This window comes from Oryzias latipes, chromosome 11, assembly GCF_053564925.1.
Source record: "Oryzias latipes strain Hd-rR chromosome 11, Olatipes_Hd-rR_3.1".
NCBI classification, from domain to species: Eukaryota; Metazoa; Chordata; class Actinopteri; order Beloniformes; family Adrianichthyidae; genus Oryzias; species Oryzias latipes.
In genome coordinates, this window is record NC_136247.1 from 14,622,101 (window position 1) to 14,638,840 (window position 16,740).

Sequence of the window (16,740 nt, forward strand, 5' to 3'; positions counted from 1 at the left end):
AATTTACGATCATGGGTCAACCGCCCTGCAGTGCAGTGGTAAATTGTTGTGGTACTGGGCAGGCCACAAGCTTCCTGCTCTGAGCTCTCAGCAGTGGAGAGTGGAAGGGGGGTTGGGTTGCTCTCTGCCAATTTCTCATGTATGTTTTTTAATCTAGGCTAAAAACGGCATAATCACAATTGAAAAACTACTGGGAACACTTTTACAGTAGAAGATGTATAAGTCCCACTCTGAGCATCAAAAGATGCTCAGAGTGGGACTTATACCAGTTGTTTGCTACCCAAACTTTTCTAGTCAAAAAAATAATAATAACAATAACTAGTGAGATTGTACTCGCCTTTTCAGTAGTCATTCTAAGCCTGGTGAACTTTAGGGAAAGTACCTTATTTTAGAGCCAAAAGGTTGCAAAAACTGTGTTTTTGTGCAAGAATGTCCCACAAGGTTGTCTGTAAAACTGAGAAAATGTGAATTATTTACGCCACCTTCCAGATCACCAAAACACTTCCTCTGTAATCTGGACACGTCTGGATGCTCACCAATCTACAAGGTGAGTTTTGTCTGGGGGTTGACAATAAAAGCTTTGGACTCAGAAGCCTGGGGGGGGGCAACGAGGAGGAAAAATGAAAATGAAGAGGGAATAAAAGATTTTATTACTGTTTTAATATTTACTGTAGATTATTTTTTTGTTTTTTTAGCACGAGTGGATAAATAAAGCCCAGCTCTGAAGTGTCTCGTGACTTTCTGGAATTCATTATTAAATGTTAATAAACAGAATATTCTGGAGAAAATGCTGAAAATCGGGGACACTATCTAACAGAGGGGGTTAAATAATACCTGGACCCTTTGATAAGACAAGGTGACCGATAAACATTAAAGCACTATTACTGTTCAGACACTTGAGTGATGTTAGAATTTGATGATGCCCTGGGGGAGCATTGAGCTGCACAGAGAGGCACACGAAGGAACCAGTTGTTTCCAGTTGTTGTCAATCCAACCCAAGCAGGAGACATTAGATATTTATGACCCCACTGGGAGTTTTAACTCTTCGTTCCCCAATTTTCAGGCAGACACTTGGCCACTGAGCTGATAAATTTTGATGAAATAATCTAAAAAAAAGCAAAAATTTGATTTTTGATTACTAAATTGCAGATCTACTTTGAATCAGCAAATTCTCAACATTATAGAATACAACATGAAGGTTATCACATTAGGTAAAAGAAAAACTTGATTTATTTATTTTTTTAATTAAATATAAATACATACAAAAAATTGCTTTAAGAAAAACGACGTTTATCCATATTTTCCACTCATCAGGGACCGGGTCGCGAGCGCAGCAGTCTAATCAAAGATGCCCAGACTTCCCACTCCCTGGCCACTTCCTCCAGCTCTGCAGGGATTCCAAGGTGTTCCCAGGCTAGTCGAGAGACAGTCTCTCCACTGTGGGTCTTCCCTGGGGTCTTCACCCAGTTGGACATGCCTGGAACACCTCCCCAGGGATGTGTTCAGGAGGCATTCAAACTAAATGCACGAGACACCTCAACTGGCTTCACTCATTATGGAGGAGCAGCTTTAAAAAACTGATGAGTTTCTGAGGAATTAGTTGCCATTTTTTAAAAACCAGCCCATTTCTCTTTTAGCGTTAGAAGAAAATGCCGCCGTGCAAATTCGAAAAATGCCTAGGCGGCCACTAAACAAATAGAGAGAAATTGTCCATTCGCTGTTCAATTTTAACTTCTTAAAACCTCTGCAGCTAACGACTGCGACTGCCGCCACCTGGTCATCTACTCTCCATCAACAAAACTAGGGATGGGAATAGAAGCCCCATGAAGCTTTCATGGGGTTCATGTCATTGTGCCGGAATAATGAACCAACCATTCAGGTGTGACGTTTTCCGTGAGAAGTTCTTGACACAGCAAAACACACATACATGAAGAGAATAAACGCAAGGCAAAAAAGAAAACTTTAAAAAATGCTAAGCTATTTCTATTGTGGCAAATGCTATTCGCCATTATAAACTCATACAAGTATTCTGTTTATAAATAACGTTTGTAGTGTATTATCGTATTAGGAGAAACCAAGTTGAAACAATCCCAAGGCACAGTGCGTTATTTACCAGGAACCTTGGTAAAGTGCAATGGACTGACGCGGATTCCAATACAGGGGAAACAATAGAACTGGTCGGGAAACGTTCGGTTTCGACCAAATGATGCATTTGGCACTTCACACGTCATCAACCACGTGATCTGTGCTAGTTGACAGACGCCCTGAAACATTGTGCCGAACTACTCTGCTTCACGAAGATGAAACAAGCGCCGAAGCGTCAGTGTCAAACGGGCCATCCCTAAACAAAACCCTTTCAACTAGTTACACTCATTCTTGCTGGGTATCATTTTTAGAGAAGTTTGCACAATCAAACACCAATCACAGCAGCTTCTGAAAATCAAGATTGACCCACAATATGGAAAGAAGATTTTCCTTTCATGTAATTAGCTGTACACAGCTGATGGATTATGCAATACCACTTACACGTCTGCACAAACAAAAGATGTTACTTAAGTGGGAGAAATGAGCAAATTAGACAGGATTGAAGAAGAACTATAAAGGTCTTCCCAAGCAAATGGTGCTCATCATCCTATTAGCCTGTTGGGCTGTGAAAAGAAGGGGGGGGGGGGGCATCTGCAGAAAAAGCTGTGAGCAAAACCCGCTGGAGCAGCAAAAGAAGAGGTTAGAAGAGAGTGAATTACAGCCACGACCAGCACTGTCGACAGGAGGCCCTTGTTGGAAAAGACCAGATTGAAATAAAACTGTAGCAGCAGCCATCCCACTGTGAGCTTTGAACTTGAACATACATGGCTTTCATTTAGCTTCTGTTATTTTTCAGTTTACAGTTTCACAAAAGCTATTTATGTCTTGTAAATGTCAGTGGGTTTTTTTTGTGGCTTTTTTTTTTTTTTGTCATTTGTGGTGACACAAATGCCACCAGCCATCTGTCTGGCAATGAAAGGAACTTTGGGCTGTGTGAGTTATTTGTCCGTGGCGGTGTGACGGGACCATCGATTGCTGTCTGTTTATCCAGCTAGAAAGAGTGAAAGAACAGAACCTTGAATTTAATCAAACAAAAGACTAACCACGCCAACTTATCTAAATCAGCTTGTTTAAAGGTGGATTGTGAGCAAAGACAAATCACGCCTCAAGCAGAAAAGAGAAAAATTCTCCATAAAATGAAGACGTGATCAAACTATTTGACGTGTCAAAAGTGTTTGAAATAAATTTTGATTTAGAATTTCTTCATGTTTTGTGGATCTATTTGTACCACAAGTGTATCTAATCATAATCAGGTTTGTGAGAGGATATAAAGTATTTTGAGTAAAAACAAAGAAAAATCACGTTTTTTTAAGTTGTAAAAACATTATTTGGTTGCAATCTTTCTTCCTTGTGGCTCACAGATTCAATTGCTGGAGTTTGGGTCAACTTTTCTGTGTGTGAAGAAAAATCTGATCTACAAAGATAAAGCTGCTACCTTTTATGTTGCAGTTTGTAATAATTGTTAGAACATCTCAGGGTCAACTATAGTGGACTGGATTCTGCAACTTCTAACTCCAGCTTATCTTCAATAACCATGTATTCAGTGTTCAGCGTTGGCTTCATTTCTTTGCACCGTCTCTATCTGCCTATTTGTATGGCGAAGACAAATGTGAAAACTGGGATGTTGTCTGCATGATAACTCTGTAAACATCTCAGCTGTTGCATTATTCACCTTAAAAAAAAGACAGAAACAGTGAACATGTGCTTGGTGTCCAAAGTTAGTTTGGCCAGTAGCTCCATTGCAACACATCAAAGCATAGACTTGCATTTTAAGAGAAGTAAGGCTTGTTTGAGTGAAGCTGCAGAGTTGAAGTCAAAGAGCATAATACATATTTTTATTGTTAGATCGAGAGCCCCATGTGTTTTTTTGTTTTTTTTTATATAAAAGCATAACTTGTGCTGGAAGATTTTACTCACAGAACGTGGTAAAATTACACATTTATTATGTAAAATAATCTGGAAATCAACACACTATTATTATTAGAAAAAATCTCCTACAAGTAAATTACACAAAAGTCTCTGAAAATATTTTACCTCAACAGAAACCAGCGCTAGTCATTCTTGAGTACACAGTATGCCCACAGTTCCCCTAACTAACCAAGGAGCAGGCTTGTGAGTGACTCATTTCTGTGCTTTCACCTTGGAAGTAGCACTTAAACTCAGAAAGTCTTACTCATTCAGCCTACCTGCTGAATTTGAACCCTGCCTAACTGACTTCCTTGCATTCAGAGAGCTATGGTCACCGTAACCTTGAGGAGACAACACATGGCGAGGATCTCATCCAACCTGAGCTCCCAGCCTCTGACAGGACGAAGAGTCGCAGAGGTATTTTCTGCTCCGCATTTCAAATTTGCCTTTCACTGCAAAAGGTCCTCTAACGATATCCGCCCAAGCTTTTAGGAGTGACGGGTATTCAAAGTGGCTGCAGGGTAATGGGCAGCAAAGTCAAATCTGCACGTGAGGCGGCAGTGGTTACGAAGCAGAGGAAGAGGAACAAAAGGAGGTGAAGGAGGACAAAGAATGCCGTGCTACAGCCTCCACATTCATCCTCAGCATCTCTTTCTCTGCATGCCCTCTGGTGTTTCCTCGCTGCCCTTGTCTCTGAGAACTAAATCAGGAGGGGTTACAGGTGCGCTGAACAGATCCCATGCCCCCCTCCTAATTCATTCCTTCCTCCTCAGTCTGCTCAAGCCTCATTAATCAGGTGATGCAGATGCGAGGTGACAGGCTGGCCCGGCCGACCCCTGGTTAGTTCACTTCAATTCCACAATGTTGGGGTGAATGTCCTCTTCTGCGCCTTTTCTCGCCACTGCAGAGATACCGAACATTCCCTCCTTTAATGTCTGAAATGATCCCAGGTGAGGGATTAGAAAGACAAACCAAAGATGAACCTTATCTTCGTTCTGCAGACAGACCTGACACTATTACTATCAGCATGTAGTTATTGCACTAAACTTCCCTTGTCTTCAGAGTCAGGTACATGACACCCCTGGAGTAAGTACTGTACTCCTAGGAGAGTCTTTATATCTGTGAAATACCTTTTTTTTCCTGTTGAGCAGAGAAACCCTAAATTGTCTAAGAAAATTTTAGGTAAAGTAGATTTTTATAGACTAATGCTTTGTCAATACAGGTAGAAATGTAAAAGAAAAAGGAAGACTTTTTAGTCCTGCTATGGGAACATTTCTAGGTAAAGGTACAGTGACTGAAAAAAAAAGTATTTTGGTTCCCCATAAAGGTTAAAAGAACGCTTTTTTTTGTGATTCTGCAATAATTACTTTAATAAATCAACAGAACATATAAATCGGGTAATGTGACAGTCTGGTGGGAAAGTTAACCACTTGAAACTGAGTAAATGGCTGCTGAAACATACAAGCAAATCACTTTAAACACAGCCATTCCCCTGTGATCTCACCCAGCTTTCTTCTTGTGCTTTACGTTCCGGCAAAGGCCACCTCATCTATCAAAGCACACATCAGAATCTCATTGCACTGTGACGGTTTAGAGATTTTCTGTTTGTTTGCCAAAACAAGGTCAAATTAAAGAGAAACTCCACTATGGCTCCTATTTTAGCTGCAGCTCAGGAAGAACCATGTGGAACTTTTCTTTACCTTTTCTTATGTTCCACCTTCATGATATCGGAGCCACCAAATGAAAACTTTGCATGTATTGATTAGGGATAACATGGCTCATTTTGTCCTTCACAGCTGCCTCCCGTTCAGCATCTTCTTTAATCCTCGCTGCCTTCTTTCAGTTTTAATGTCTTTGTAACACTTGATCCTCTCTTTTGTATCATTTTGAAGCTTTCATTGTCTCTTTTTTATTCAAACTGCTGCCTTACAGTTACCTAGATCATCACTGTCAATTTGAATAGTATTTAAATCAGTCATATTTTTATTTTTTTTCCATTTTCACTTATGTTATCTGCACAGATCTGCTATTTTAACAAGCCTTTCATTTTGTCAATATGTATGTTTTACCATCATTTATCATAATTGACTTGTTCTTTCTGGTTTCATAACTGGATTTTAGAAAATCTCTCGTTTTGAAAAGTATCCTTTCTTCTTATTACAATGTCAATACAGATTTTGGAATGAAGTTGTATTTTTTCTAGTGGCTAAACAGTAGAAGTATTTTTTTCTAGCAAAAAACCTTGTCTTCACAAGGTTTTCACAAACTGTTGCTGGTATTTTTGGCCCATTCCTCCATGTAGATCTCCTCTAGAGCAGTGATATTTCAGGGCTGTCGCTGGCCAACACGGACTTTCAACTCCCTCCAAAGATTTTCTATGGGGTTGAGATCTGGAGACTTGCCAAGCCACTCAAGGACCTTGAAATGCTTCTTATGAAACCACTCATTTCTAGTGACCCCATGGGGTGGGATCTTATTGGGAGCCCCAGATCAAGGGAGATTAACAGTCGTCTTGTATGTTTACCTATTCCAAATTCAGTCTTCCCAGCCTGGTGCAGGACAACAATTTGGTTTCTGGTGTTCTCAGACAGCTCTTTGGTCTTGGCCATAGTGGAGTTTGGAGTGCAACTGTTTGAGGATGTAGACAGGTGTCCTTTATATAGATAACCAGTTCAAACAGGAGCCATTACTACAGGTAACAAGTGGAGGACAGAGGATCCTCTTACAAAAGAAGTTACAGGTCTGTGAGAGTCAGAAATCTTGTTTGTAGGTGACCAAATACTCATTTGCATATAAATTCCAGACAATGTGTTTTTCTGGATTTTTCTTTTTCTCATAATGTCTGTCATAGTTGACGTATACCTATGATGAAAATTACAGGCCTCTCTTATACTTTTTCTTAAGTACTTCTGATTATTTTTGTGCATTATTTGATTATATGTGGACTTGCAGATATCATTTTTATTTTGAGTGACAAATTTTTTGTATATGTTCAATATTTTGTTGAAATTTCAGCACTAATCCTCTTTTTCATCTAAATATAAGCACATTCATTTGTTCAGTTTTTCTGCAAACTCCTGTGTTTGTGCACACATCTTGTTTTTTACTTGCATTCATTGGTCCATTTTCAGCCCACCATCCTCCTCCTTTGTGTGATTCTCTTTTTTTCATTCCTCCTGAGCTCAACCTCGTCGCGAAATCTGCAGATCTTCCACTGCGGGTCGATAGTCCACTCACTTTCTTCTGCGCGGTGCAGAGCGTAATACGCCAAAAGAGTGTGTGTTTGTGCACGAGGGGGTAGGAACGTCATGTCAAAGCTTGATGAAACACACCTCTGAATGAAAGCAAGTCCATTCATCTCCTTGTTCTCGGGCATCCATTCATAGAGGCTGATGGGGCGATAAAGACAGCAGGGCTGGAAGGGAAAAATGCAGTAGATATGAAGATGGAGGGAGGGGGGGAGTGAATAAACTAAAAAAGGCAGGAAAATTCAGATGAGAAGAAAAATAAGTAGGAGCGCCAAGAGAAGAAAAATGAGGAGGAACGGAAGGAATGCGCAGTCATCTTTCTCTGTGTGGCCCGTGACGGACTAACATCTCTCGCCTGATGCCAGCTGGGATGACAGCCAGCAGAAGGCTGGATATGATACTGATGTCACAACTTCCTTCACGTCACTTCAAAGCATCCCGTCCTGAATGTTACATAAAAGCTGGCTTTCAAAAGGTCACAGCCTTTTTCATTTCACTTCTTTAGATTAAGCTGATGTAAATGTATTAGCTGAACTTTCCTTCATTAATTTTTTTCAGTGATGTTTGGGTTTAAGTGTAATTGAACAGACTCGTTTCACTGCAGCTCCTATGACGAAATATTTATCTTTCTTTAGTGTTTGAACCCCTCTGTACTCACTTTTGATCTTGTGTTGCTTTGGAGTTCGGCAGTGTTTGTCCTCTGTGGCCAAAATCGTCTGCAATAACTAAAATGTCTTTCCTAAGAAACTGATAAAAACCCAGAAAGAATTTAAAATCTGATAGCTTTTAGCCTCTGTGCAAAATGCTCCATCAGCTGAAAAAGCAAGACAATCACAAAAAATGCTACAAATTCTAAATAAACGATAACATGCCAGATTCTCAGAAAAATGTGACAAGCAAAAGTGGCACAATAAACAGAAAATGCAACTTTGAGTAAAATGGAAAGAGAAAAGAATTTAAAATGTATGATGAATATTGTGAAGACATTTGATTGAATGTTATCCATGATCCCAAAAAACAAAAATCATAAAAATGTTGGTAAAATTCTTCAACAAATGTTGAAAGTCAAAATTAATTTAAAAAAAGTGTAATAGACTTCATAAAGTCAAAGCTTTTTTGAAATATTTTACAATTATAAGCTTAAACTGGTAAGTGATGCATTAAAATGGGAATTTTGTTAAACATCATGTAAAAAATAAACGTAGAGTTCTAAAAACAATGTAACTGATAGAAATGTGTTCAATATTTATATATATTCAACAGTAAAGTAGGATTTAGCTCTAAAAGAAAGGAGAAACATACCAAATTACTCAGCCCCAAAACCCACATTTGAAAACAAATCCTTAATTAGTAACATTTTTAAGCTTGTGATTTATTAATGGCATAATAGCTACTCTGATAATACCCCTAACAACATTTGGAAATACCATAAACTAAGCTAAAAGTTTTAAGTGGAATCAAACACTTAACCTTTCCTGCAGATCTTTGGTTCCAGTTGGATTAATCAGATATTTTATTCACTCTATGATGAATTTAGAGGATATTTTTAACACTTTTGCTGCATTTATAAAGCAGCGGTATTCATGGCATTCCCTTCGATATATTATTGATTGCTGTGACACTAGTATTGACCTCTGTGCATTTTTCAGGGAAATAACCCCTGACATTTGTAATTATCTTTTAGTTCTTTTCCATTGTAATTACTTATGTGCTCTTGGAAAAAAAGGCCACACAGGGGGCTTATCTACAGTCAATGAATGGAGTGTAGCAAATGAAGACCACCTAAAAGCTTTTAAGATTAAAGACAACATTACTATTATCTTTTATGTGAATTTTCATGTTAATAAGTGGCCACGTTGATGAAAATCACCACTATTTGCATTTGTAAACTGTCCACTCAGGAGTAATGAACACAGAGTCACAATAATAAAGAAAAACATTTCATCAAAAAGCGTTAAATTGGCCTCACCAGCAAAAACAGAGTGAACCCTGAGGACCCCGGAGCTGTTTAAGCCACAATACCAGGCTCATAATGAGGCTTCTAATTGTTTGCAATACTAAAAAGCTGAAAAGTTGCATTTTGATTTAAAACAGCTGCCTGCACACGGGGAAAAAATCACCCTAGTAACCTTTTTTTTTTGGTCTGATAAATGTAAAAATGTTCTATGGGATTTAATGAGAGCAGATTTTTTATGTTTTAGTTTAAGGTAAAACTGTTCTAATCAGACATGTATGAGCCTTACCATGGGCTTATAGTGTAAGTAAAAATAATTTCTGGAATATTGTAATAGTTTTTCTGATTTTTGTTTACAACATAAAATGAGTGGAATTAACCCTTAACAGAGTTTAAGTTGTGCAAAGATTTGGGGGAAAAATCACATTGTTCTAGCTCTTACATTTGATCATATGCAATTCTGTTTTCTACTATTTTAGAATAAAATAGAAATTATTTAAATATTGGGGTTTAGTATTTTATGAATTGTTAATTTTTCTGTGATTTTTGCTGCTGTAAATATATTGCTATGCTTGCAAGGAGATACATCCATGTCTGAATTTTTTCCAAAACATGTCAATTACCTGAGAGTAATGCTTTTTAAGATGTTTGCAGGGAAAAAAAGGAAAATTGCTGTTCTATCTTAGATAAATGGAAGAATATAAAATCTTTGTTCATTCAGCTGTTGACACAATTGGAGTCAGCCCACCTTCATCCAAATTAGACAAGGCAAGTGCAGTGTCAAAGAATGGCCACTAAGAGCTGTTTCACTGTGGGCTGGAAACCTGGAACAAGCTGACCCGAGTCAACAAAGTATTGTTCATAGTTGGCACAAAAGACATGGAAGTTCATCAATCACATGAATGCTTGCTCGGAGAGTGATGTGTGACAGGGAATATAAAAAGTAAGACTTGCTCTGTTCAAAAAAGAAATGTTTTTTTCTGCCCTTTTTTTGTTTGGCTGTGAAAGCTCAGCGATGCTGAAACATAAAAGTGTTGTCCTTGTATCAAGGTAATCTTCAGAAGCTGCATTTAAAGCGGACAACAAGACAGTTTTCTGTATCCTGCCCTCCTCGATTAATTTAGCAAAATTATCCCTTATTTGTAGCAAGATGGAGGGTTTTGTTTTTTTATTTGTTGGGCTGAAATTCCCTACAGCTTAATGCTTTCGTAGTTGAGGCCATTTTCTTTACACCTGCCGGTAGATAACTACCAGTAAAAGCGCAATCAAACAGTTAGCAAGTTATTGTTCTAATCCAAAAGCAGCGCCCAGAAACAGAGACATGTACCTTAGATGTTTTCACATATCAGTTTTTATGTGCTTTAACGTGAAGTAATTTGTAGTTTTAAATGGTAGACCAATTAGATTAGGAATTTTCCTTTTTTCTTAAATCAACAAGCAAAACACTCCCTCCCTTCTCTATTTGATTACACTTTAAGCCCCTCCCACTGAAAACTAACCCAGGTAGACTTTTCAGAGTATTTCTTTTTTTAAATCTCTCAAAGCTCTTACCAATGGTGAAAGGTAAGGGTTGCTCTGCACCAACGGTCCCATCGGCAATTAAAGCTATGCTCACGCCAGCATTTCACGTGCATTCAAGAATGGGCGTTTAGCACATGGTGTTCACAGTGGACGAGCAGGTAAGGGTGTCTTCTACTTTTTCTTTTTTACTACCACATGTCCACTACCTAGAGTTGGAAGAGGCTTGCTGCGAAATGTCAAAGTGGTGCAAATCTCACAAATCTTGCCCCAGGCTTTTTCTTTCCCAGCTCAATTCCGATGTCTGAAAGAGTTGGTGTCATAAAATGTCGGCTGGGCACAAAACACAACTGTTAATTTCTCCTTCAAGATCAATCTTCAAACAGTTGGCACATCCGTGACTTAAAACGGATAGCATCTATTTGTCTCTACCAAATCCGAGTCCCTGATTGGTTAAAGTTTACATATACTTTTCATTGGGAGTGGCCAGATGAACGCCCATTGCAGAGGGCGGTGTGACCGTAGCTTAAGAGAATGATTTCTGATGAACTACTGTTGCTTTGCATAAACTATGTCGTACAAAAGAACATTTTTTTTGTTTTTTGGGCTAAAAATTGCATAATCATAATTAAAAGACCAATTCAAAGGCTTTTAAAATAGATCTAAAGATGAGAGTGTCTATAAAGCATTCTATAAAGCCATGACATTAAATTGTCTTTGCTTGAATCAGGTCACTGGTTGTGAGTTTCTTCCCTTAACAAAGAGCTACCCAGCCAGTATCTCACTGGGCTGCAATAGGTTGCAAACACTTGAGGACAAAATTGTGACAAATGACGTTTGGTTTTACTTCTCATCGTGTTAGCCCCACTCGTGCATTTCTCTTACTTTGACTCAGATGTCTGGTAAATCTGTGAATTATTGCCGAAACAAAGAAGCGCAGGATAGCGTGTGAGTGCAGGAAGCTTCAAGCAGACATTTGTCACCGCGCTTCAGAATTACAGTGAAGCGAGAGCACAGCTCTGTGACTCATGGAAGAAAATGAGAACCCCGCAAACACTTCCAGACACTTTGGAAAGTCAACTCTGCTGTCTGCTAGCTATCACAGCTCAGGAAGATGCAGCCTAAGAAGGCAAAGCAACAGCTGCTGGACAAAAGTGTTACTTTAAAGACTCAATTCTTTATAAACTCCAAACTCATCACACTGACAAATGCCAGCATACCTAAACGTATCAGCATTGTGCTCTCATTAAGACGCATTTTTATGAAAATAATAGAAAAATCTTGGAAACGGTGCAGTTTGTTTTTCAGAGACATTTTGTTTCTTCCCATCACTTCACAAACGACTGCTTTACAAACTCAACATTTGGAGAATACACAGCGAGGGAAATGAGCTTTGTTTTAGCCAAGTTCAATATTTGTTTTATCACAGATGATTTTTCAATAATTTATTAGAAGAAATGCAGTTATTTAGCTATAAACTGCTGGTTCTGTGTATTTTAAAGCAATATTATTCTTAAAGTAACTGAACAAAGAATCAGCCGGCAGTAAAAAGACTGTTTTGTAAATTTGCAGCAAAAAGTTTACTATTTTTAAGAAAAAAGTTCACATAGCTGGAATAGTTTCAACTGAAGCCACAGAAGAGCAGTTTTACTTTTTGTTTACAAATAGCTTTCTCTGTATATGTGCAGAAGATGACAATACATCTCCCAAAAACACAAAATTAATCATATGACAGAATCCATTAAATGAAAGGTTCAGTTCTGTTTTTTTTCAATCAGAAGATACCTGGCTCAGCAATATGGACTGACAAACAAAGTGCTGGGCATTGCCAAAAATTATTCTTAATAGGTTAATGTGCAAAATACACAAACATAATGCAAAAATGTGATTTTGAATAATATACAAAAATATTATGCTGGGCAAGTTTGCAATTACTAGTTGAAAAACATCTGCCTTTTATTAATTAAACTTTACCAATACTTTAAAGGCTGTTGATTGTGTCTCCCTGGATATCAACCAACTACAACAAATAAAGAAATCCTTTATTTCTGTATACAAATCTATTTAGCGGCGATTACATAAGATCTGAACTTGTGGAAACGTAAAGAACAAAAAACCGATAACAGCTCTCCTACACAGACAACATGTGTCACAAATCCTATCATCTCCAAAACCTTGTCTTTCCAATATTAGCTGTTACGGGCGTGCTCTCCTCACTTGTCTGCTTAATAGCTCAGCGTGCTACAACTTTTTCAGCAATGCTGACGGCTGATCTCATCACAGGTGTCTTCCCCTCCAGTCGTAAGTGAAGCTGCTCAAAGAGGCTCTCCAGAAACTAAGGTTCAATTCTTAAATTGGCATAAACTCAAGGATTTTGCTTTGATCAAAATTCGTGTCACTGAGTCCGAATAATAACACATAGTTGACATCATTAAAATCATTAAAATAACCAAAAAAATTCATTACTTGTAAAAGTGATGACGATTGTCAATAGATAATGAAAACTAAAGTTTAATGTTTCAGAGTGAATTTTACGTCAGGTCAATTAAAAGAAGATGTTTTGAATGTCAGAGTTCCCAAACCTACGGTCATTTCTTTGCCCTGTATACCTGCTGGACCTCCCTTTAACTGGTTTACTGTCCAAATGCTTCATGGCATGAAATAATTTAAGCTCAGATTGCTTTGAAACCTGCCTTCGGGCCATTTGCACCTGTGTGGCGTCACTCATCTTCTTCTTGACCATTGCCCACTGACTGGAGACTTCAGAAAACTCCTGTGAACCAACACCAGCAGATTATATGGAAACCAAAACCATCACTGATAGTGGAAGCTATGAGGGCACAATGTCTTTCAGTCCAGTTTTTTGCTCTACTTGACCAAGTAAGACGTTTATGGCAAAGACATTGGTTCAGTACTGGCTAAAGATGAGGAATGTAGCAGGTGTAGCCAATGTCTAGCATCTGTCTGTGGGTTGATGCTGGTGCATCTCCTCCCACCACACTTTGTCCTTCAACTCAGTTTTACATTATTCTTGATGTGGATACAAAGGTGGTTGATGACCATCTTTAGAACATGTGTCAAGTCATGTGCCTGCTGACCCAGACTGAGAGACCAATGAAAGATCAAGCAAGCTACTAGGGTCTAGAATTAATTGGCTTATCAGGCTATAACATTATGCTTTTATAAGATTTGAAGACCCACTCCAATTACAATCGTGATTTTAGCATGGTCTTGTAGCATTTTTCTAATGATGAAGGATATACAGTCCAAAAGTTTGGACACACCCTCCCATTCATTTGAATGAGAAGGTGTGTCCAAACTTTTGGTCTGTCCTGTATATCAAGAAAATTAAGACTAAAACTGCATTTCTCAGTATTTAGTTTTTTTTTTTAAATCACGGTGAATCTAGTGCAGACGTGAAAAATGTAGTTTGAAAAACCTTGTAGTAAAATCTACAATTGACAGGCCACAAGCTCCCTGCTCCTCTTCCTCCTGATGCATCCACTTAGGGACTTATTTTGACAAAAAATGCATAATCATATTAAAAAGACCACTGCTTTGAAAATGGATCAAAAGATGATCAGACTGGAACTTTGAAACTTGAAATACATAATTCCTCTTTATGATTTTTCCTGCATTGTTCTTTTTTTGAAATAAAAATTATTTAACTGTTTCCATGTTCTAATATTTTAATTTCTCTATATAAACATAGTCCTGATGGAAAGATGGCACATAAGCTTGTTTACAACTGTCTACAATCACCTCCAGTCCTCCAGGACCATTGTCAGTCGACAGGACAAGCAATTCTAAAAAAAAATTAAAAAATGATCAGGTGATTGCAATCTGTTGCTGATCTGATACTCCAGTGAGGTGACTTCAATATGGTTGGTCTTTGTTTTTTTTATCTCTAGGATTTACCCATAAATTACCCATCAGCAAAAAGTTTAGAGATTCAGCAGCAAAGTAAAATTTCCCAAATGTTAGCCAAGAGCAAGAAACTGAGGCTACAATTCTTACTGACTCATCAAACCCAGAAAACAGAATATTAGAGCACTAGTCAGCACTTTTAACCAGACCCAAGAGAACTTGCAAGCTTACTGGTATATTTTTCATATTTCAAAGACTGACTGGTAGATTTCATAGAAGTACAGCAGCCTTTAACTGCATCAAGCACAAGGCAATGATTTTTATTCATTTCGCATCAACAGAAATAGTCAGCTGGGAGCCAGAGACGTTTCTCACCAACATCAGGGAAACTGCTGCCTCAGCAGTCAGTGGTTTTAAAATGGCTGAAGGAAGAAGACATTGCAACTGAGGTGTTTTTCTTCTTTGTAAATTAGGGCACAGGGTCACAAAAGCATGTGACAAGCATTACTAAACATGGTTTACAAGCTAACTGACTTCAGGAGTCCAGTTTTTTTCTTTGAGACTTTAAAGCAAATGTTAAAAGGAACATTTATTACTGCGGCTTTCAGTGTGGAGATCTGTAACCGCCAGAGCAACTATACCAAGGCTCCATGTCCCTTTAAATAATGTTGCACTGACCAAGAGCTTTCATTGTGGCTTTATAATTCTATCAAAAACACAAATACCTTTGGCTGAAAGTATGCATTATCTAAGGCACCCCCCCCCCCCCAACCTAAGAAAATACATATTTATTGAAATAACTGAACGATGTCAAGGAAATCACACAAAGAAATCCATAGAAATTAAGTATGACTGGAAATTACATCCACAGAGGAATGAAGGCAAACTGTTGAATCAGCCCCAACTCCATCATCCTCCTCACCATCATCATGCACCTCATCCTCAAAGATGTTGTGTGAGGAGGGTGACTTCTCCTGGCTTTCAATTCACATTCACCCCTTCTGTCCTGAGGAGGGACATGTACGCACGGTTACAACAAACGCCGGCGCGCGCGCGCACACACACTTAGACACCAACCCCGGCTCAGACCTGACAGGTCGCCCAGAGCGGATGGTGCTGAAAGGTGAGGAAGAGGGAATGTGAGCCGGAGAAAAGCCGAACTCACTTCTTTCTAGCTCTGCGCAACAAGCAGTTGCAGAATGCCCGCACGAGGAGACGCAAGGCGCGCGGGGAGGCACTATGCGGGTTTTCAGAAATGTCACCTCTGAATCACAGCTGCGAGAACTTGTGTCTCCACTTTGTGCGCGACGTGGACGGAAAGAAGGACTGAAATTGGTCCCTGGATGTGCGCGTCTGGATGAAATCCAAACCAAACCATATCGAGGTGCATGGGCATCAATGACAGAGGGGTCAAAGTCCTGCTCGTGAAGCCTCCTCTGGAAGCCCCGTAGAGCTGGACACAGTTGCGCGAGACGTGGCGCAACATTTTCACCTTCACAGACAGAGAACAGAGTGTCCGACAGAAGACACGAGAAGAATTTTACTCACTGTTTTCAGGAGCTCCTGCTCTCTCCTCCTCCTCCTCTTATCGCTCTCCCGCTCTTCTCCCTGTGCGCCACAATCCACCCGTCCATCCCTCCACTGGACATTTCCTGCGGTACGCAGCCTGATTGATTGTATTATTGCGGGGTAACGTCCTCGGGATAGAGCGACAATACATCACAATCCCCCCCCCAAAAATAAAAAATAAAAAAATGCAGACAGGCAGGATAATGCGCGCGCACGAGCCGAACAGTTTTGGAGCCTTTTTTTCCACCCGGCGAGGCTACATGTTGCTGACTGCTACCTCTATGTCCCTCTCACTCACCCTCTCCTCTGCCGTGATTTTGTTAAAATTCAGTATGTACGCTCCGTCACCTAGCAACCTCTCTCTTCCTCCCTCCTCCCCGTCATATCCCTCTCATGACTTCCTCGCGACACGTGTTGCATGCTAAACTTAGTTGCCCCGTTTGGGATGATTTTATTTTCCTGCTTATCCCTGTCCATGTGTGGGTCTCTTTCCTCCATTCTTCCATTCATCCATCCATCCAGGGCTGGATCCATGTAGTCTGGGGCCCGGGGCCAAACAGCCACAAGGAAGGCCCCTCTCCTTTCTCTCCT

General features: G+C 39.4%; 1 protein-coding gene across 1 annotated transcript in view; it reads right to left on the reverse strand.

Annotated features, from left to right (window-relative positions):
* The window catches only part of grin2da (glutamate receptor, ionotropic, N-methyl D-aspartate 2D, a), a 366,952-nt gene extending 350,490 nt beyond the window's left edge, over window positions 1-16,462 (reverse strand). The window contains exon 1 of the mRNA XM_011480970.4: window positions 16,129-16,462. The gene's annotated coding sequence lies outside the window, so the exon portion shown is untranslated. The remainder of the gene's footprint in view (window positions 1-16,128) is intronic.
* Between the last annotated feature and the right edge of the window lie 278 nt (window positions 16,463-16,740).